Source organism: Heterodontus francisci, chromosome 22, assembly GCF_036365525.1.
Source record: "Heterodontus francisci isolate sHetFra1 chromosome 22, sHetFra1.hap1, whole genome shotgun sequence".
In the NCBI taxonomy this organism is placed as follows: Eukaryota; Metazoa; Chordata; class Chondrichthyes; order Heterodontiformes; family Heterodontidae; genus Heterodontus; species Heterodontus francisci.
In genome coordinates this window covers 35,604,521-35,626,241 of record NC_090392.1, presented here as the reverse complement: position 1 = coordinate 35,626,241, position 21,721 = coordinate 35,604,521, and the positions used below count along the sequence as shown (strand labels likewise).

At 44.2% G+C, this 21,721-nt stretch overlaps 6 non-coding genes across 6 annotated transcripts; all 6 read left to right on the top strand.

Moving 5' to 3' along the window:
• The first annotated feature begins 1,242 nt into the window (after positions 1–1,242).
• trnav-cac (transfer RNA valine (anticodon CAC)) lies at positions 1,243–1,315 on the top strand. The gene has a single exon. It is a non-coding gene; the product is annotated as a tRNA-Val (tRNA).
• A 5,633-nt stretch (positions 1,316–6,948) lies between these two features.
• On the top strand, positions 6,949–7,021 carry trnav-cac (transfer RNA valine (anticodon CAC)). The gene has a single exon. It is a non-coding gene; the product is annotated as a tRNA-Val (tRNA).
• Positions 7,022–10,419: 3,398 nt separating this feature from the next.
• Positions 10,420–10,492, top strand: trnav-cac (transfer RNA valine (anticodon CAC)). The gene has a single exon. It is a non-coding gene; the product is annotated as a tRNA-Val (tRNA).
• A 3,398-nt stretch (positions 10,493–13,890) lies between these two features.
• trnav-cac (transfer RNA valine (anticodon CAC)) lies at positions 13,891–13,963 on the top strand. Its single transcript has one exon. It is a non-coding gene; the product is annotated as a tRNA-Val (tRNA).
• Positions 13,964–17,369: 3,406 nt separating this feature from the next.
• trnav-cac (transfer RNA valine (anticodon CAC)) lies at positions 17,370–17,442 on the top strand. Its single transcript has one exon. It is a non-coding gene; the product is annotated as a tRNA-Val (tRNA).
• Positions 17,443–20,849: 3,407 nt separating this feature from the next.
• trnav-cac (transfer RNA valine (anticodon CAC)) lies at positions 20,850–20,922 on the top strand. Its single transcript has one exon. It is a non-coding gene; the product is annotated as a tRNA-Val (tRNA).
• Positions 20,923–21,721: the final 799 nt, after the last annotated feature.

Below are 21,721 nucleotides of genomic sequence, written 5' to 3'. Positions count from 1 at the left end.
AAACATGAATATACATGAATTGGATTTAGGCGCCAGTATGTTGCAAAACAAGAAGAAAGAAAAGCACAAATGCCATTAACTCTGACTTTGCAAATGATTCACTGAAAAATTCTTTCCTTTGCTGGAAAAGATGACTATTGTGCATCTGAAAATGGGCACCATGGGATTGTGTTGCATACTGACCTGTTTTCTTATATTTGCCTGTCATCTGTGCAATTCAATTTGTGTTGGATATTGCTGAGAATCTCATTTCAAGATGAGGGCACAGATATTATTATAATCCTACTGAAAGCCTAAACCTGGAACAAATCCTGTGTTACATGGATTGCAACTTATCGAGGGCTGTGCAGCTAAGGTGAGGAAGACAGGAATGATGTGTTTGATGATTGCGTGGAATGCATTGCAAACTTGGGTTACGTTGCTTGATTTCATTCTACACCTTGAAATTCAGAAACAAGTGAGGCACCAGGTGGAAACCAACAGCTGTCTCTGTGGAAGAGGGGACATGGCTTCCTAATCTAACCATTTGAACTCTGCAAACATTCTGCTGGATCTGAACTGCCCTGTATACCAAGGCCAATTTGTATACTATATAAATTGGCATGCCCAGACTATGCAGTGGGGTCCAACCAGGACATTATATAGCTGCAGTGAAGCTTCGCCCCCATTATATAACTGCCTCTGTTATGCATTCTACTGCGAGGGTAATCACATTGTATGTAGCAACTCAGCAAAATAAGGACTCATTTGATCAAAATAAAGAGTTTAAAAACACAAATATGTGTCAGTGCAATCAGTAAATAATGAGAAATGAAATCCAGAAGTTGGCAAGAATCCCAAGTGGATGTCTTGGTGTGGTTGGGGAAGGGAATCTTTGTCAATGATGGCACACTGTGCATTAACACTGCAGCAGCTGCTGCACCTCTTACAAACTTAGTTTCTTAAGGTAGAGTTTAAAAAAAAGGGAATTGGATAATTGCATGAAAGGAGAGGCAAAGAAAAGCAGAGCTAAGGAAGTGGGCCCAAATGGCAAGTCTTTCAAAAAACTGGCAATGGTACGATGGCCTGAATGGACTGGCGATGTGTTGTGCACTGCTGATCGTCCATGGCTGGGTCAATACCTCTGCAGCCTTGCGAAATGTCACAGTGGAATTGCATTTCAATGAAACAAACAGCACAAATCGATTAAGACTGTATAGTTTAACAATACTTGCAGCTTCCTCAACGCTGCAACTGTGTTGAGTTTCTGTAGTGTAGTGGTGATCACGTTTGCCTCACACGCAAAAGGTCCCCAGTTCGAAACTGGGCAGAAACATTTTCAAAACCAACCCGAACATCTTCGCAAGAAATGTGCAATCATTGACATTCCCCATTAACACAACACAATTTCTCAAAGCTCTCTTTCTCTTGCACATTGTGTGCACAATGCCTTGCACTCGCTCCTCTTTCTAGTCCTGATGCTGCAGAAAGTTCCTCAAAACCGAGCAGTGACACTTTATTTGGCTCAGATTAGAATAGAAACCTGCAACACAAGCTTGCTAAGTCACAGCGAATCTTAGTCTCATTTCAGACGAGGCAAAAGCACATCAGCAATTCACTTTCACCAGCTCCACAGTCGTTGAGACAGGGGCACGCTGCAATATTTTGACCCGCACTGTCCAATTACTCGCTGTCAGCAGCAAGTGGCGTCTGCTGCCTCAATCAACAGGGTACTGGCCATCTCGGGGAGGTAAAATAGCACAACCCGGGCCAAATCTCCCCATCAACCAAGCACCGGCTCAGCAAAACGTACGCAAATGATATCCGGGTCACTGAACCTCCGAGCAGCTCTGACAGAACACCCAAGTGACTGAAACTTTCTTTGAGTTGCAATGATGAATCTCCGGTGGAAACAAGTTGGGGGAAATTGCTCCTCCTGAACATTTCTTCTTGGGTAAAAGGGGCAAAAATCCTTTTCAATTTAACCACTGCTGCAGCAGATTCTTGGTGTCTTAAGCACCTTGATAACCCAGCTCTTAACATGCAGCCGCAATTATGACAAGGGGTAAAGGTTCATGACACGCAGAGGGGAAAAAGTTATTTAAGTTATGACAGTCGCTCACAGATTTATTAGCGTTTTGTTCAGTCAGTAACAGAGACATATCTGGATTTATTGATGCAGATTAACATAAATATTCAGCGTCACGCAGAGCCGCTAGGAGTACTTTGCCTCCCTTAAAGACGGACACAGCTGATTCTGTAACTGAAGCTAAGGAAACAGGCAGACCTGCCAAATTATCATTTTATTTTGTTCTTCATTCGGCAAGTAACAGGAACACTAACAAGGTGGCGTTGAAAATGAGATGCACTGCGGCTCCGCTCAATATCAAAGCGCTCCTTCATATTGAACTGAGGAAGAATATACATGAATAAAAGCAAAATACTGTGGATGCTGGAAATCTGAAATAAAAACAAGAAATTCTGGAAATACTCAGCACGACTGGCAGCATCTGTGGAGACAGAAGCAGAGTTAACATTTCGGCTCAGTGACCCTTCTTCAGAACTGGCAAATATTAGAAATGTCAAAGGTTAGAAGCAAGTAAAGCGGGGGTGGAGCAAGAGATAACAAAGGAGAAGGTGTAGATTGGACAAGGCCACAGAATAGCTGACCAGAAGGTCATGGAGCAAAGGCAAACAATATGTTAATGGTGTGTTGAAAGACAAAGCATTAGTACAGAGAGGACTGTTAATGGACTGAAAATTGAACAGCAGCAAGTACAAACAGGAAAAAAAACAGTGGGTAAGCAAACTGAACAAACTAAGATGAAGAACTAAGAGAAGGATAGGTATGTGCAACAGGGCAAGGTTTACAATTGGGGGAAGGGTAGATATGATGCTGTCAGGCAGGAACTGAGGAGCATAAATTGGGAGCATATGCTGGCAGGGAAGGGCACGGTCGAAATGTGGAACTTTTTCAAGGAGCAGATAGTAGGGGCCATTGATAAGCATGTCCCTGTCAGACAGGGAAGGGATGGTCATGTGAGGGAACCGTGGTTGACAAGAGAGGTTGAGAGTCTTGTTAGGAAGAAGAAGGAGGCGTATATAAAGTTGAGGAAAAAGGGCACAGGCATAGCTCTGGAGGGATACAAGATGGCCAGGAAGGATCTGAAGAAAGGGATTAGGAGAGCTAAGAGAGGGCATGAAAAATGCTTGGCGGGTAGGATAAAAGAAAACCCCAAGGCCTTTTACGCGTATGTCAGAAATATGAGGATGACTAGGGGGACCATAGGTCCGGTCAAGGACAATAGCGGGAGACTGTGTGTTGAGCCGGAAGAGATAAGTGAGGTTTTGAATGAGTACTTCTCTTCGGTATTTACGAATGAGAAGGGGTGTATTACTGAAGAGGACGGTGTGAAACAGACTGGTAAGCTCGAGGAAGTGCTCGTTAGGAGGGAAGATGTGTTGGGGTTTTTGAATAACTTGAAGATAGACAAGTCTCCCGGGCCTGACGGGGTATATCCAAGGATGTTATGGGAAGCAAGGGATGAAATTGCAGAGCCGCTGGCAATGATCTTTTCATCTTCTCTGCTGACGGGGGTGGTACCAGGTGATTGGAGGGTGGCAAATGTTGTGCCCCTGTTCAAGAAAGGGAATAGGAACAACCCTGGGAATTACAGGCCAGTTAGTCTTACTTCGGTGGTAGGCAAGTTGATGGAAAAGGTGCTGAGGGATAGGATTTATGAGCATCTGGAAAGACACTGCTTGATTCGGGACAGTCAGCACGGTTTTGTGAGGGGTAGGTCTTGCCTCACAAGCCTGATTGAATTCTTTGAGCAGGTGACCAAGCAAGTGGATGAGGGTAAACCAGTGGATGTGGTGTACATGGATTTTAGTAAGGCATTTGATAAGGTCCCCCATGGTAGACTTATGGAGAAAGTCAGGAGGCATGGGATAGTGGGGAATGTGGCCAGTTGGATTAAGAATTGGCTAACTGATAGAAGGCAGAGAGTGGTCTTAGATGGTAAATACTCAGCCTGGAGCCCAGTTACCAGTGGCGTGCCACAGGGATCAGTTCTGGGTCCTCTCCTGTTTGTGATTTTTGTTAACGACTTGGATGAGGAAGTCGAAGGGTGGGTCAGTAAATTTGCAGATGATACAAAGGTTGGTGGAGTTGTGGATACCGAGGAGGGCTATTGTCGTCTGCAAAGGGACTTGGATAGGTTGCAGTGCTGGGCTGAAAAGTGGCAGATGGAGTTTAACCCTGAAAAGTGTGAGGTCGTCCATTTTGGAAGGACAAACATGAATGCAAAATACTGGGTTAACGGTAGGGTTCTTGGGCATGTGGAGGAGCAGAGAGACCTTGGGGTCTATGTGCATAGATCATTGAAAGTTGCAACTCAAGTGGATAGGGCTGTGAAGAAGGCATATGGGGTGTTAGCGTTCATTAGCAGAGGGATTGAATTTAAGAGCCGTGAGGTGATGATGCAGCTGTACAGGACCTTGGTAAGGCCTCATTTGGAGTACTGTGTGCAGTTCTGGTCGCCTCATTTTAGGAAGGATGTGGAAGCCTTGGAGAGGGTGCAGAGGAGATTTACCAGGATGTTGCCTGGAATGGAGAATAAGTCTTACGAGGAAAGGCTGAACATTCTAGGCCTCTTCTCATTAGAAAGGAGAAGGATGAGGGGTGACATGATAGAGGTTTATAAGATGATCAGGGGAATAGATAGGGTAGACAGTCAGAAACTTTTTCCCCGGGTGGAGCAAAGCGTTACAAGGGGTCATAAATTTAAGGTGAAGGGTGGGAGATATAAGGGGGATGTCAGGGGAAGGTTCTTTACCCAGAGAGTGGTCGAGGCATGGAATGCCTTGCCCGGGGAACTTGTTGAGTCAGAAACTTTAGGGACTTTCAAAAGGCTTTTGGATCGGTATATGGATAAAGGAGAATGATGGGGTATAGATTAAATTGTCCTTGACAGAGGACAAAGGATCGGCACAACATTGTGGGCCGAAGGGCCTGTTCTGTGCTGTATGTTCTATGTTCTATGTTCTATGTAAATAAAATAAACATACAAAAAAATGTAAAAAATGTAAAAATGAAAAATAACAAAAAATGAAAGAAAAATGGGGGCCCCGTCATGCTCTGGAATTATTGAACTCAATATTCAGTCCGGCACGCTCTCGTGTGCAATGGTTCACACCGCAGCCTCACAGCTCCAGCGACCCGCTTTCAATTCTGGGCACTGCCTGCGTGGTGTTTGCAAGTTCTCCCTGTGTCTGCGTGGGATTCCTCTGGGTGCTCCGGTTTCCTCCCACATGCCAAAGACTGGCTGCTTGATAGGTTAATTGGCCATTATAAATTGCCCCTCGTATAGGGAGGTGGTGGGGAAATATAGGGAAGGTGGGGATGTGGTAGGAATATGGAATTCGTGTCGGATTAGTATAAATGGGTGGTCGATGGTCAGCACAGACTCGGTGGGCCGAAGGGCCTGTTTCACTGCTGTATCACCAAACTAAACTAATCGGTCAACGGGATGCTGTTTTTCGAGCTTGTGTTGATGTTCACTGGAACACTGAGGCAATCCCAGGATAGAGATGTGAGCATGAGAGCAGTGGGCAGTCTTGAAATGGCAAGCAACCGGAAGCTCAGGGTCCTGCTTGCGGACTGAGCCAACGTATTCCGCAAAGCGGTCACCCAGTCTGCGTTTGGTCTCCCCAACAAACATGAATATACATGAATTGGATTTAGGCGCCAGTATGTTGCAAAACAAGAAGAAAGAAAAGCACAAATGCCATTAACTCTGACTTTGCAAATGATTCACTGAAAAATTCTTTCATTTGCTGGAAAAGATGACTATTGTGCATCTGAAAATGGGCACCATGGAATTGTGTTGCATACTGACCTGTTTTCCTATATTTGCCTGTCATCTATGCAATTCAATTTGTGTTGGATATTGCTGAGAATCTCATTTCAAGATGAGGGCACAGATATTATTATAATACGGCTGAAAGCCTAAACCTGGAACAAATACTGTGTTACATGGATTGCAACGTTTCGAGGGCTGTGCAGCTAAGGTGAGGAAGACAGGAATGATGTGTTTGATGATTGCGTGGAATGCATTGCAAACTTGGGTTACGTTGCTTGATTTCATTCTACACCTTGAAATTCAGAAAGAAGTGAGGCACCAGGTGGAAACCAACAGCTGCCTCTGTGGAAGAATGGACATGGCTTCCTAATCTAACCATTTGAACTCTGCAAACATTCTGCTGGATCTGAACTGCCCTGTATACCAAGGCCAATTTGTATACTATATAAATTGGCATGCCCAGACTATGCAGAGGACTCCAGGTGGGGTCCAACCAGGACATTATATAGCTGCAGTGAAGCTTCGCCCCCATTATATAACTGCCTCTGTTACGCATTCTACTGCGAGGGTAATCACATTGTATGTAGCATCTCAGCAAAATAAGGACTCATTTGATCAAAATAAAGAGTTTAAAAACACAAATATGTGTCAGTGCAATCAGTAAATAATGAGAAAGGAAATCCAGAACTTGGCAAGAATCCCAAGTGGATGTCTTGGTGTGGTTGGGGAAGGGAATCTTTGTCAATGATGGCACACTGTGCATTAACACTGCAGCAGCTGCTGCACCTCTTACAAACTTAGTTTCTTAAGGGAGAGTTTTAAAAAAAGGGAATCGGATAATTGCATGAAAGGAGAGGCAAACAAAAGCAGAGCTAAGGAAGTGGGCCCAAATGGCAAGTCTTTCATAAAACTGCCATGGTACGATGGCCTGAATGGACTGGCGATGTGTTGTGCACTGCTGATCGTCCATGGCTGGGTCAATACCTCTGCAGCCTTGCGAAATGTCACAGTGGAATTGCATTTCAATGAAACAAGCACCACAAATCGATTAAGACTGTATAGTTTAACAATACTTGCAGCTTCCTCAGCGCTGCAAAAGTGTTGAGTTTCTGTAGTGTAGTGGTGATCACGTTTGCCTCACACGCAAAAGGTCCACAGTTCGAAACTGGGCAGAAACATTTTCAAAACGAACCCAAACAAGAAAAATGCAATCATTGACATTCCCCATGAACACAACACAATTTCTCAAAGCCCTCTTTCTCTTGCACATTGTGTGCACAATGCCTTGCACTCGCACCTTTTCCTAGTCCTGATGCTGCAGAAAGTTCCTCAAAACCGAGCAGTGACACTTTATTTGGCTCAGATTAGAATAGAAACCTGCAACACGAGCTTGCAAAGTAACAGTGAATCTTAGTCTCATTTCAGACGAGGCAAAAGCACATCAGCAATTCACTTTCACCAGCTCCACAGTCGTTGAGACAGGGGCACGCTGCAATATTTTGACCCGCACTGTCCAATTACTCGCTGTCAGCAGCAAGAGGCGTCTGCTGCCTCAATCAACAGGTTACTGGCCATCTCGGGGAGGTACAATAGCACAACCCGGGCCAAATCTCCCCAGAAACCAAGCACCGGCTCAGCAAAACGTAGGCACATGATATCCGGGTCACTGAACCTCCGAGCAGCTCTGACAGAATAGCCAAGTGACTGAAACTTTCTTTGAGTTGCAATGATGAATCTCCGGTGGAATCAAGTTGGGGGAAATTGCTCCTCCTGAACATTTCTTCTTGGGTAAAAGGGGCAAAAATCCTTTTCAATTTAACCACTGCTGCAGCAGATTCTTGGTGTCTTAAGCACCTTGATAACCCAGCTCTTAACATGCAGCCGCAATTATGACAAGGGGTAAAGGTTCATGACACGCAGAGGGGAAAAAGTTATTTAAGTTATGACAGTCGCTCACAGATTTATTAGCGTTTTGTTCAGTCAGTAACAGAGACATACCTGGGTTTATTGATGCAGATTAACATAACTATTCAGCGTCACGCAGAGCCGCCAGGAGTACTTTGCCTCCCTTAAAGACGGACACGGCTGATTCTGGAACTGAAGCTAAGGAAACAGGCAGACCTGCCAAATGATCATTTTATTTTGTTCTTCATTCGGCAAGTAACAGGAACACTAACAAGGTGGCGTTGAAAATGAGATGCACTGCGGCTCCGCTCAATATCAAAGCGCTTCTTCATATTGAACTGAGGAAGAATATACATGAATAAAAGCAAAATACTGTGGATGCTGGAAATCTGAAATAAAAACAAGAAATTCTGGAAATACTCAGCACGACTGGCAGCATCTGTGGAGACAGAAGCAGAGTTAACATTTCGGCTCAGTGACCCTTCTTCAGAACTGGCAAATATTAGAAATGTCCAAGGTTAGAAGCAAGTAAAGCGGGGGTGGAGCAAGAGATAACAAAGGAGAAGGTGTAGATTGGACAAGGCCACAGAATAGCTGACCAGAAGGTCATGGAGCAAAGGCAAACAATATGTTAATGGTGTGTTGAAAGACAAAGCATTAGTACAGAGAGGACTGTTAATGGACTGAAAATGGAACAGCAGCAAGTACAAACAGGAAAAAAAACAGTGGGTAAGCAAACTGAACAAACTAAGATGAAATAAAATAAACATACAAAAAAATGTAAAAAATGTAAAAATGAAAAATAACAAAAAATGAAAGTAAAATGGGGGCCCCGTCATGCTCTGGAATTATTGAACTCAATATTCAGTCCGGCACGCTCTCGTGTGCAGTGGTTCACACCGCAGCCTCACAGCTCCAGCGACCCGCTTTCAATTCTGGGCACTGCCTGCGTGGTGTTTGCAAGTTCTCCCTGTGTCTGCGTGGGATTCCTCTGGGTGCTCCGGTTTCCTCCCACATGCCAAAGACTGGCTGCTTGATAGGTTAATTGGCCATTATAAATTGCCCCTCGTATAGGGAGGTGGTAGGGAAATATAGGGAAGGTGGGGATGTGGTAGGAATATGGAATTCGTGTCGGATTAGTATAAATGGGTGGTCGATGGTCAGCACAGACTCGGTGGGCCGAAGGGCCTGTTTCACTGCTGTATCACCAAACTAAACTAATCGGTCAACGGGATGCTGTTTTTCGAGCTTGTGTTGATGTTCACTGGAACACTGAGGCAATCCCAAAATAGAGATGTGAGCATGAGAGCAGTGGGCAGTCTTGAAATGGCAAGCAACCGGAAGCTCAGGGTCCTGCTTGCGGACTGAGCCGACGTATTCCGCAAAGCGGTCACCCAGTCTGCGTTTGGTCTCCCCAATAAACATGAATATACATGAATTGGATTTAGGCGCCAGTATGTTGCAAAACAAGAAGAAAGAAAAGCACAAATGCCATTAACTCTGACTTTGCAAATGATTCACTGAAAAATTCTTTCATTTGCTGGAAAAGATGACTATTGTGCATCTGAAAATGGGCACCATGGAATTGTGTTGCATACTGACCTGTTTTCCTATATTTGCCTGTCATCTATGCAATTCAATTTGTGTTGGATATTGCTGAGAATCTCATTTCAAGATGAGGGCACAGATATTATTATAATACGGCTGAAAGCCTAAACCTGGAACAAATACTGTGTTACATGGATTGCAACGTTTCGAGGGCTGTGCAGCTAAGGTGAGGAAGACAGGAATGATGTGTTTGATGATTGCGTGGAATGCATTGCAAACTTGGGTTACGTTGCTTGATTTCATTCTACACCTTGAAATTCAGAAAGAAGTGAGGCACCAGGTGGAAACCAACAGCTGCCTCTGTGGAAGAGGGGACATGGCTTCCTAATCTAACCATTTGAACTCTGCAAACATTCTGCTGGATCTGAACTGCCCTGTATACCAAGGCCAATTTGTATACTATATAAATTGGCATGCCCAGACTATGCAGAGGACTCCAGGTGGGGTCCAACCAGGACATTATATAGCTGCAGTGAAGCTTCGCCCCCATTATATAACTGCCTCTGTTACGCATTCTACTGCGAGGGTAATCACATTGTATGTAGCATCTCAGCAAAATAAGGACTCATTTGATCAAAATAAAGAGTTTAAAAACACAAATATGTGTCAGTGCAATCAGTAAATAATGAGAAATGAAATCCAGAACTTGGCAAGAATCCCAAGTGGATGTCTTGGTGTGGTTGGGGAAGGGAATCTTTGTCAATGATGGCACACTGTGCATTAACACTGCAGCAGCTGCTGCACCTCTTACAAACTTAGTTTCTTAAGGGAGAGTTTTAAAAAAAGGGAATCGGATAATTGCATGAAAGGAGAGGCAAACAAAAGCAGAGCTAAGGAAGTGGGCCCAAATGGCAAGTCTTTCATAAAACTGCCATGGTACGATGGCCTGAATGGACTGGCGATGTGTTGTGCACTGCTGATCGTCCATGGCTGGGTCAATACCTCTGCAGCCTTGCGAAATGTCACAGTGGAATTGCATTTCAATGAAACAAGCACCACAAATCGATTAAGACTGTATAGTTTAACAATACTTGCAGCTTCCTCAGCGCTGCTAAAGTGTTGAGTTTCTGTAGTGTAGTGGTGATCACGTTTGCCTCACACGCAAAAGGTCCACAGTTCGAAACTGGACAGAAACATTTTCAAAACGAACCCAAACAAGAAAAATGCAATCATTGACATTCCCCATGAACACAACACAATTTCTCAAAGCCCTCTTTCTCTTGCACATTGTGTGCACAATGCCTTGCACTCGCACCTTTTCCTAGTCCTGATGCTGCAGAAAGTTCCTCAAAACCGAGCAGTGACACTTTATTTGGCTCAGATTAGAATAGAAACCTGCAACACGAGCTTGCAAAGTAACAGTGAATCTTAGTCTCATTTCAGACGAGGCAAAAGCACATCAGCAATTCACTTTCACCAGCTCCACAGTCGTTGAGACAGGGGCACGCTGCAATATTTTGACCCGCACTGTCCAATTACTCGCTGTCAGCAGCAAGAGGCGTCTGCTGCCTCAATCAACAGGTTACTGGCCATCTCGGGGAGGTAAAATAGCACAACCCGGGCCAAATCTCCCCAGAAACCAAGCACCGGCTCAGCAAAACGTAGGCACATGATATCCGGGTCACTGAACCTCCGAGCAGCTCTGACAGAATAGCCAAGTGACTGAAACTTTCTTTGAGTTGCAATGATGAATCTCCGGTGGAATCAAGTTGGGGGAAATTGCTCCTCCTGAACATTTCTTCTTGGGTAAAAGGGGCAAAAATCCTTTTCAATTTAACCACTGCTGCAGCAGATTCTTGGTGTCTTAAGCACCTTGATAACCCAGCTCTTAACATGCAGCCGCAATTATGACAAGGGGTAAAGGTTCATGACACGCAGAGGGGAAAAAGTTATTTAAGTTATGACAGTCGCTCACAGATTTATTAGCGTTTTGTTCAGTCAGTAACAGAGACATACCTGGGTTTATTGATGCAGATTAACATAACTATTCAGCGTCACGCAGAGCCGCCAGGAGTACTTTGCCTCCCTTAAAGACGGACACGGCTGATTCTGGAACTGAAGCTAAGGAAACAGGCAGACCTGCCAAATGATCATTTTATTTTGTTCTTCATTCGGCAAGTAACAGGAACACTAACAAGGTGGCGTTGAAAATGAGATGCACTGCGGCTCCGCTCAATATCAAAGCGCTTCTTCATATTGAACTGAGGAAGAATATACATGAATAAAAGCAAAATACTGTGGATGCTGGAAATCTGAAATAAAAACAAGAAATTCTGGAAATACTCAGCACGACTGGCAGCATCTGTGGAGACAGAAGCAGAGTTAACATTTCGGCTCAGTGACCCTTCTTCAGAACTGGCAAATATTAGAAATGTCAAAGGTTAGAAGCAAGTAAAGCGGGGGTGGAGCAAGAGATAACAAAGGAGAAGGTGTAGATTGGACAAGGCCACAGAATAGCTGACCAGAAGGTCATGGAGCAAAGGCAAACAATATGTTAATGGTGTGTTGAAAGACAAAGCATTAGTACAGAGAGGACTGTTAATGGACTGAAAATGGAACAGCAGCAAGTACAAACAGGAAAATAAACAGTGGGTAAGCAAACTGAACAAACTAAGATGAAATAAAATAAACATACAAAAAAATGTAAAAAATGTAAAAATGAAAAATAACAAAAAATGAAAGTAAAATGGGGGCCCCGTCATGCTCTGGAATTATTGAACTCAATATTCAGTCCGGCACGCTCTCGTGTGCAGTGGTTCACACCGCAGCCTCACAGCTCCAGCGACCCGCTTTCAATTCTGGGCACTGCCTGCGTGGTGTTTGCAAGTTCTCCCTGTGTCTGCGTGGGATTCCTCTGGGTGCTCCGGTTTCCTCCCACATGCCAAAGACTGGCTGCTTGATAGGTTAATTGGCCATTATAAATTGCCCCTCGTATAGGGAGGTGGTAGGGAAATATAGGGAAGGTGGGGATGTGGTAGGAATATGGAATTCGTGTCGGATTAGTATAAATGGGTGGTCGATGGTCAGCACAGACTCGGTGGGCCGAAGGGCCTGTTTCACTGCTGTATCACCAAACTAAACTAATCGGTCAACGGGATGCTGTTTTTCGAGCTTGTGTTGATGTTCACTGGAACACTGAGGCAATCCCAAAATAGAGATGTGAGCATGAGAGCAGTGGGCAGTCTTGAAATGGCAAGCAACCGGAAGCTCAGGGTCCTGCTTGCGGACTGAGCCGACGTATTCCGCAAAGCGGTCACCCAGTCTGCGTTTGGTCTCCCCAATAAACATGAATATACATGAATTGGATTTAGGCGCCAGTATGTTGCAAAACAAGAAGAAAGAAAAGCACAAATGCCATTAACTCTGACTTTGCAAATGATTCACTGAAAAATTCTTTCATTTGCTGGAAAAGATGACTATTGTGCATCTGAAAATGGGCACCATGGAATTGTGTTGCATACTGACCTGTTTTCCTATATTTGCCTGTCATCTATGCAATTCAATTTGTGTTGGATATTGCTGAGAATCTCATTTCAAGATGAGGGCACAGATATTATTATAATACGGCTGAAAGCCTAAACCTGGAACAAATACTGTGTTACATGGATTGCAACGTTTCGAGGGCTGTGCAGCTAAGGTGAGGAAGACAGGAATGATGTGTTTGATGATTGCGTGGAATGCATTGCAAACTTGGGTTACGTTGCTTGATTTCATTCTACACCTTGAAATTCAGAAACAAGTGAGGCACCAGGTGGAAACCAACAGCTGTCTCTGTGGAAGAGGGGACATGGCTTCCTTATCTAACCATTTGAACTCTGCAAACATTCTGCTGGATCTGAACTGCCCTGTATACCAAGGCCAATTTGTATACTATATAAATTGGCATGCCCAGACTATGCAGAGGACTCCAGATGGGGTCCAACCAGGACATTACATAGCTGCAGTGAAGCTTCGCCCCCATTATATAACTGCCTCTGTTACGCATTCTACTGCGAGGGTAATCACATTGTATGTAGCATCTCAGCAAAATAAGGACTCATTTGATCAAAATAAAGAGTTTAAAAACACAAATATGTGTCAGTGCAATCAGTAAATAATGAGAAATGAAATCCAGAAGTTGGCAAGAATCCCAAGTGGATGTCTTGGTGTGGTTGGGGAAGGGAATCTTTGTCAATGATGGCACACTGTGCATTAACACTGCAGCAGCTGCTGCACCTCTTACAAACTTAGTTTCTTAAGGGAGAGTTTTAAAAAAAGGGAATTGGATAATTGCATGAAAGGAGAGGCAAAGAAAAGCAGAGCTAAGGAAGTGGGCCCAAATGGCAAGTATTTCATAAAACTGCCATGGTACGATGGCCTGAATGGACTGGCGATGTGTTGTGCACTGCTGATCGTCCATGGTTGGGTCAATACCTCTGCAGCCTTGCGAAATGTCACAGTGGAATTGCATTTCAATGAAACAAGCACCACAAATCGATTAAGACTGTATAGTTTAACAATACTTGCAGCTTCCTCAGGGTTCTAAGAGTGTTGAGTTTCTGTAGTGTAGTGGTGATCACGTTTGCCTCACAGGCAAAAGGTCCCCCGTTCGAAACTGGGCAGAAACATTTTCAAAACGAACCCAAACTTCTTCGCAAGAAAAATGCAATCATTGACATTCCCCATGAACACAACACAATTTCTCAAAGCCCTCTTTCTCATGTGCATTGTGTGCACAATGCCTTGCACTCGCTCCTTTTCCTAGTCCTGATGCTGCAGAAAGTTCCTCAAAACCGAGCAGTGACACTTTATTTGGCTCAGATTAGAATAGAAACCTGCAACACGAGCTTGCAAAGTAACAGTGAATCTTAGTCTCATTTCAGACGAGGCAAAAGCACATCAGCAATTCACTTTCACCAGCTCCACAGTCGTTGAGACAGGGGCACGCTGCAATATTTTGACCCGCACTGTCCAATTACTCGCTGTCAGCAGCAAGAGGCGTCTGCTGCCTCAATCAACAGGTTACTGGCCATCTCGGGGAGGTAAAATAGCACAACCCGGGCCAAATCTCCCCAGAAACCAAGCACCGGCTCAGCAAAACGTAGGCACATGATATCCGGGTCACTGAACCTCCGAGCAGCTCTGACAGAATAGCCAAGTGACTGAAACTTTCTTTGAGTTGCAATGATGAATCTCCGGTGGAATCAAGTTGGGGGAAATTGCTCCTCCTGAACATTTCTTCTTGGGTAAAAGGGGCAAAAATCCTTTTCAATTTAACCACTGCTGCAGCAGATTCTTGGTGTCTTAAGCACCTTGATAACCCAGCTCTTAACATGCAGCCGCAATTATGACAAGGGGTAAAGGTTCATGACACGCAGAGGGGAACAAGTTATTTAAGTTATGACAGTCGCTCACAGATTTATTAGCGTTTTGTTCAGTCAGTAACAGAGACATACCTGGGTTTATTGATGCAGATTAACATAACTATTCAGCGTCACGCAGAGCCGCCAGGAGTACTTTGCCTCCCTTAAAGACGGACACGGCTGATTCTGGAACTGAAGCTAAGGAAACAGGCAGACCTGCCAAATGATCATTTTATTTTGTTCTTCATTCGGCAAGTAACAGGAACACTAACAAGGTGGCGTTGAAAATGAGATGCACTGCGGCTCCGCTCAATATCAAATCGCTTCTTCATATTGAACTGAGGAAGAATATACATGAATAAAAGCAAAATACTGTGGATGCTGGAAATCTGAAATAAAAACAAGAAATTCTGGAAATACTCAGCACGACTGGCAGCATCTGTGGAGACAGAAGCAGAGTTAACATTTCGGCTCAGTGACCCTTCTTCAGAACTGGCAAATATTAGAAATGTCAAAGGTTAGAAGCAAGTAAAGCGGGGGTGGAGCAAGAGATAACAAAGGAGAAGGTGTAGATTGGACAAGGCCACAGAATAGCTGACCAGAAGGTCATGGAGCAAAGGCAAACAATATGTTAATGGTGTGTTGAAAGACAAAGCATTAGTACAGAGAGGACTGTTAATGGACTGAAAATGGAACAGCAGCAAGTACAAACAGGAAAAAAAACAGTGGGTAAGCAAACTGAACAAACTAAGATGAAATAAAATAAACATACAAAAAAATGTAAAAAATGTAAAAATGAAAAATAACAAAAAATGAAAGTAACATGGGGGCCCCGTCATGCTCTGGAATTATTGAACTCAATATTCAGTCCGGCACGCTCTCGTGTGCAGTGGTTCACACCGCAGCCTCACAGCTCCAGCGACCCGCTTTCAATTCTGGGCACTGCCTGCGTGGTGTTTGCAAGTTCTCCCTGTGTCTGCGTGGGATTCCTCTGGGTGCTCCGGTTTCCTCCCACATGCCAAAGACTGGCTGCTTGATAGGTTAATTGGCCATTATAAATTGCCCCTCGTATAGGGAGGTGGTAGGGAAATATAGGGAAGGTGGGGATGTGGTAGGAATATGGAATTCGTGTCGGATTAGTATAAATGGGTGGTCGATGGTCAGCACAGACTCGGTGGGCCGAAGGGCCTGTTTCACTGCTGTATCACCAAACTAAACTAATCGGTCAACGGGATGCTGTTTTTCGAGCTTGTGTTGATGTTCACTGGAACACTGAGGCAATCCCAAAATAGAGATGTGAGCATGAGAGCAGTGGGCAGTCTTGAAATGGCAAGCAACCGGAAGCTCAGGGTCCTGCTTGCGGACTGAGCCGACGTATTCCGCAAAGCGGTCACCCAGTCTGCGTTTGGTCTCCCCAATAAACATGAATATACATGAATTGGATTTAGGCGCCAGTATGTTGCAAAACAAGAAGAAAGAAAAGCACAAATGCCATTAACTCTGACTTTGCAAATGATTCACTGAAAAATTCTTTCATTTGCTGGAAAAGATGACTATTGTGCATCTGAAAATGGGCACCATGGAATTGTGTTGCATACTGACCTGTTTTCCTATATTTGCCTGTCATCTATGCAATTCAATTTGTGTTGGATATTGCTGAGAATCTCATTTCAAGATGAGGGCACAGATATTATTATAATACGGCTGAAAGCCTAAACCTGGAACAAATACTGTGTTACATGGATTGCAACGTTTCGAGGGCTGTGCAGCTAAGGTGAGGAAGACAGGAATGATGTGTTTGATGATTGCGTGGAATGCATTGCAAACTTGGGTTACGTTGCTTGATTTCATTCTACACCTTGAAATTCAGAAACAAGTGAGGCACCAGGTGGAAACCAACAGCTGTCTCTGTGGAAGAGGGGACATGGCTTCCTAATCTAACCATTTGAACTCTGCAAACATTCTGCTGGATCTGAACTGCCCTGTATACCAAGGCCAATTTGTATACTATATAAATTGGCATGCCCAGACTATGCAGAGGACTCCAGATGGGGTCCAACCAGGACATTACATAGCTGCAGTGAAGCTTCGCCCCCATTATATAACTGCCTCTGTTACGCATTCTACTGCGAGGGTAATCACATTGTATGTAGCATCTCAGCAAAATAAGGACTCATTTGATCAAAATAAAGAGTTTAAAAACACAAATATGTGTCAGTGCAATCAGTAAATAATGAGAAATGAAATCCAGAAGTTGGCAAGAATCCCAAGTGGATGTCTTGGTGTGGTTGGGGAAGGGAATCTTTGTCAATGATGGCACACTGTGCATTAACACTGCAGCAGCTGCTGCACCTCTTACAAACTTAGTTTCTTAAGGGAGAGTTTTAAAAAAAGGGAATTGGATAATTGCATGAAAGGAGAGGCAAACAAAAGCAGAGCTAAGGAAGTGGGCCCAAATGGCAAGTCTTTCATAAAACTGCCATGGTACGATGGCCTGAATGGACTGGCGATGTGTTGTGCACTGCTGATCGTCCATGGCTGGGTCAATACCTCTGCAGCCTTGCGAAATGTCACAGTGGAATTGCATTTCAATGAAACAAGCACCACAAATCGATTAAGACTGTATAGTTTAACAATACTTGCAGCTTCCTCAGGGCTGTTGGAGTTTTGAGTTTCTGTAGTGTAGTGGTGATCACGTTTGCCTCACAGGCAAAAGGTCCCCAGTTCGAAACAGGGCAGAAACATTTTCAAAACCAACCCAAACTTCTTCGCAAGAAAAATGCAATCATTGACATTCCCCATGAACACAACACAATTTCTCAAAGCCCTCTTTCTCTTGCACATTGTGTGCACAATGCCTTGCACTCGCTCCTTTTCCTAGTCCTGATGCTGCAGAAAGTTCCTCAAAACCGAGCAGTGACACTTTATTTGGCTCAGATTAGAATAGAAACCTGCAACACGAGCTTGCTAAGTAACAGCGAATCTTAGTCTCATTTCAGACGAGGCAAAAGCACATCAGCAATTCACTTTCACCAGCTCCACAGTCGTTGAGACAGGGGCACGCTGCAATATTTTGACCCGCACTGTCCAATTACTCGCTGTCAGCAGCAAGAGGCGTCTGCTGCCTCAATCAACAGGTTACTGGCCATCTCGGGGAGGTAAAATAGCACAACCCGGGCCAAATCTCCCCATCAACCAAGAACCGGCTCAGCAAAACGTAGGCACATGATATCCGGGTCACTGAACCTCCGAGCAGCTCTGACAGAACAGCCAAGTGACTGAAACTTTCTTTGAGTTGCAATGATGAATCTCCTGTGGAAACAAGTTGGGGGAAATTGCTCCTCCTGAACATTTCTTCTTGGGTAAAAGGGGCAAAAATCCTTTTCAATTTAACCACTGCTGCAGCAGATTCTTGGTGTCTTAAGCACCTTGATAACCCAGCTCTTAACATGCAGCCGCAATTATGACAAGGGGTAAAGGTTCATGACACGCAGAGGGGAAAAAGTTATTTAAGTTATGACAGTCGCTCACAGATTTATTAGCGTTTTGTTCAGTCAGTAACAGAGACATACCTGGGTTTATTGATGCAGATTAATTATAACTATTCAGCGTCACGCAGAGCCGCCAGGAGTACTTTGCCTCCCTTAAAGACGGACACAGCTGATTCTGTAACTGAAGCTAAGGAAACAGGCAGACCTGCCAAATTATCATTTTATTTTGTTCTTCATTCGGCAAGTAACAGGAACACTAACAAGGTGGCGTTGAAAATGAGATGCACTGCGGCTCCGCTCAATATCAAAGCGCTTCTTCATATTGTACCGAGGAAGAATATACATGAATAAAAGCAAAATACTGTGGATGCTGGAAATCTGAAATAAAAACAAGAAATTCTGGAAATACTCAGCACGACTGGCAGCATCTGTGGAGACAGAAGCAGAGTTAACATTTCGGCTCAGTGACCCTTCTTCAGAACTGGCAAATATTAGAAATGTCAAAGGTTAGAAGCAAGTAAAGCGGGGGTGGAGCAAGAGATAACAAAGGAGAAGGTGTAGATTGGACAAGGCCACAGAATAGCTGACCAGAAGTTCATGGAGCAAAGGCAAACAATATGTTAATGGTGTGTTGAAAGACAAAGCATTAGTACAGAGAGGACTGTTAATGGACTGAAAATTGAAGAGCAGCAAGTACAAACAGGAAAAAAAACAGTGGGTAAGCAAACTGAACAAACTAAGATGAAATAAAATAAACATACCAAAAAATGTAAAAAATGTAAAAATGAAAAATAACAAAAAATGAAAGTAAAATGGGGGCCCCGTCATGCTCTGTAATTAATGAACTCAATATTCAGTCCGGCACGCTCTCGTGTGCAGTGGTTCACACCGCAGCCTCACAGCTCCAGTGACCCGCTTTCAATTCTGGGCACTGCCTGCGTGGTGTTTGGAAGTTCTCCCTGTGTCTGCGTGGGATTCCTCTGGGTGCTCCGGTTTCCTCCCACATGCCAAAGACTGGCTGCTTGATAGGTTAATTGGCCATTATAAATTGCCCCTCGTATAGGGAGGTGGTAGGGAAATATAGGGAAGGTGGGGATGTGGTAGGAATATGGAATTCGTGTCGGATTAGTATAAATGGGTGGTCGATGGTCAGCACAGACTCGGTGGGCCGAAGGGCCTGTTTCACTGCTGCATCACCAAACTAAACTAATCGGTCAACGGGATGCTGTTTTTCGAGCTTGTGTTGATGTTCACTGGAACACTGAGGCAATCCCAGGATAGAGATGTGAGCATGAGAGCAGTGGGCAGTCTTGAAATGGCAAGCAACCGGAAGCTCAGGGTCCTGCTTGCGGACTGAGCCGACGTATTCCGCAAAGCCATCACCCAGTCTGCGTTTGGTCTCCCCAATAAACATGAATATACATGAATTGGATTTAGGCGCCAGTATGTTGCAAAACAAGAAGAAAGAAAAGCACAAATGCCATTAACTCTTACTTTGCAAATGATTCACTGAAAAATTCTTTCATTTGCTGGAAAAGATGACTATTGTGCATCTGAAAATGGGCACCATGGAATTGTGTTGCATACTGACCTGTTTTCCTATATTTGCCTGTCATCTATGCAATTCAATTTGTGTTGGATATTGCTGAGAATCTCATTTCAAGATGAGGGCACAGATATTATTATAATACGGCTGAAAGCCTAAACCTGGAACAAATACTGTGTTACATGGATTGCAACGTTTCGAGGGCTGTGCAGCTAAGGTGAGGAAGACAGGAATGATGTGTTTGATGATTGCGTGGAATGCATTGCAAACTTGGGTTACGTTGCTTGATTTCATTCTACACCTTGAAATTCAGAAACAAGTGAGGCACCAGGTGGAAACCAACAGCTGTCTCTGTGGAAGAGGGGACATGGCTTCCTAATCTAACCATTTGAACTCTGCAAACATTCTGCTGGATCTGAACTGCCCTGTATACCAAGGCCAATTTGTATACTATATAAATTGGCATGCCCAGACTATGCAGAGGACTCCAGGTGGGGTCCAACCAGGACATTATATCGCTGCAGTGAAGCTTCGCCCCCATTATATAACTGCCTCTGTTACGCATTCTACTGCGAGGGTAATCACATTGTATGTAGCATCTCAGCAAAATAAGGACTCATTTGATCAAAATAAAGAGTTTAAAAACACAAATATGTGTCAGTGCAATCAGTAAATAATGAGAAATGAAATCCAGAACTTGGCAAGAATCCCAAGTGGATGTCTTGGTGTGGTTGGGGAAGGGAATCTTTGTCAATGATGGCACACTGTGCATTAACACTGCAGCAGCTGCTGCACCTCTTACAAACTTAGTTTCTTAAGGGAGAGTTTTTAAAAAAGGGAATTGGATAATTGCATGAAAGGAGAGGCAAAGAAAAGCAGAGCTAAGGAAGTGGGCCCAAATGGCAAGTCTTTCATAAAACTGCCATGGTACGATGGCCTGAATGGACTGGCGATGTGTTGTGCACTGCTGATCGTCCATGGCTGGGTCAATACCTCTGCAGCCTTGCGAAATGTCACAGTGGAATTGCATTTCAATGAAACAAGCACCACAAATCGATTAAGACTGTATAGTTTAACAATACTTGCAGCTTCCTCAGCGCTGTAAGAGTGTTGAGTTTCTGTAGTGTAGTGGTGATCATGTTTGCCTCACACGCAAAAGGTCCCCAGTTCGAAACTGGGCAGAAACATTTCCAAAACGAACCCAAACAAGAAAAATGCAATCATTGACTTTCCCCATGAACACAACACAATTTCTCAAAGCCCTCTTCCTCTTGCACGTTGTGTGCACAATGCCTTGCACTCGCTCCTTTTCCTAGTCCTGATGCTGCAGAAAGTTCCTCAAAACCGAGCAGTGACACTTTATTTGGCTCAGATTAGAATAGAAACCTGCAACACGAGCTTGCTAAGTAACAGCGAATCTTAGTCTCATTTCAGACGAGGCAAAAGCACATCAGCAATTCACTTTCACCAGCTCCACAGTCGTTGAGACAGGGGCACGCTGCAATATTTTGACCCGCACTGTCCAATTACTCGCTGTCAGCAGCAAGAGGCGTCTGCTGCCTCAATCAACAGGTTACTGGCCATCTCGGGGAGGTAAAATAGCACAACCCGGGCCAAATCTCCCCAGAAACCAAGCACCGGCTCAGCAAAACGTTGGCACATGATATCCGGGTCACTGTACCTCCGAGCAGCTCTGACAGAACACCCAAGTGACTGAAACTTTCTTTGAGTTGCAATGATGAATCTCCGGTGGAAACAAGTTGGGGGAAATTGCTCCTCCTGAACATTTCTTCTTGGGTAAAAGGGGCAAAAATCCTTTTCAATTTAACCACTGCTGCAGCAGATTCTTGGTGTCTTAAGCACCTTGATAACCCAGCTCTTAACATGCAGCCGCAATTATGACAAGGGGTAAAGGTTCATGACACGCAGAGGGGAAAAAGTTATTTAAGTTATGACAGTCGCTCACAGATTTATTAGCGTTTTGTT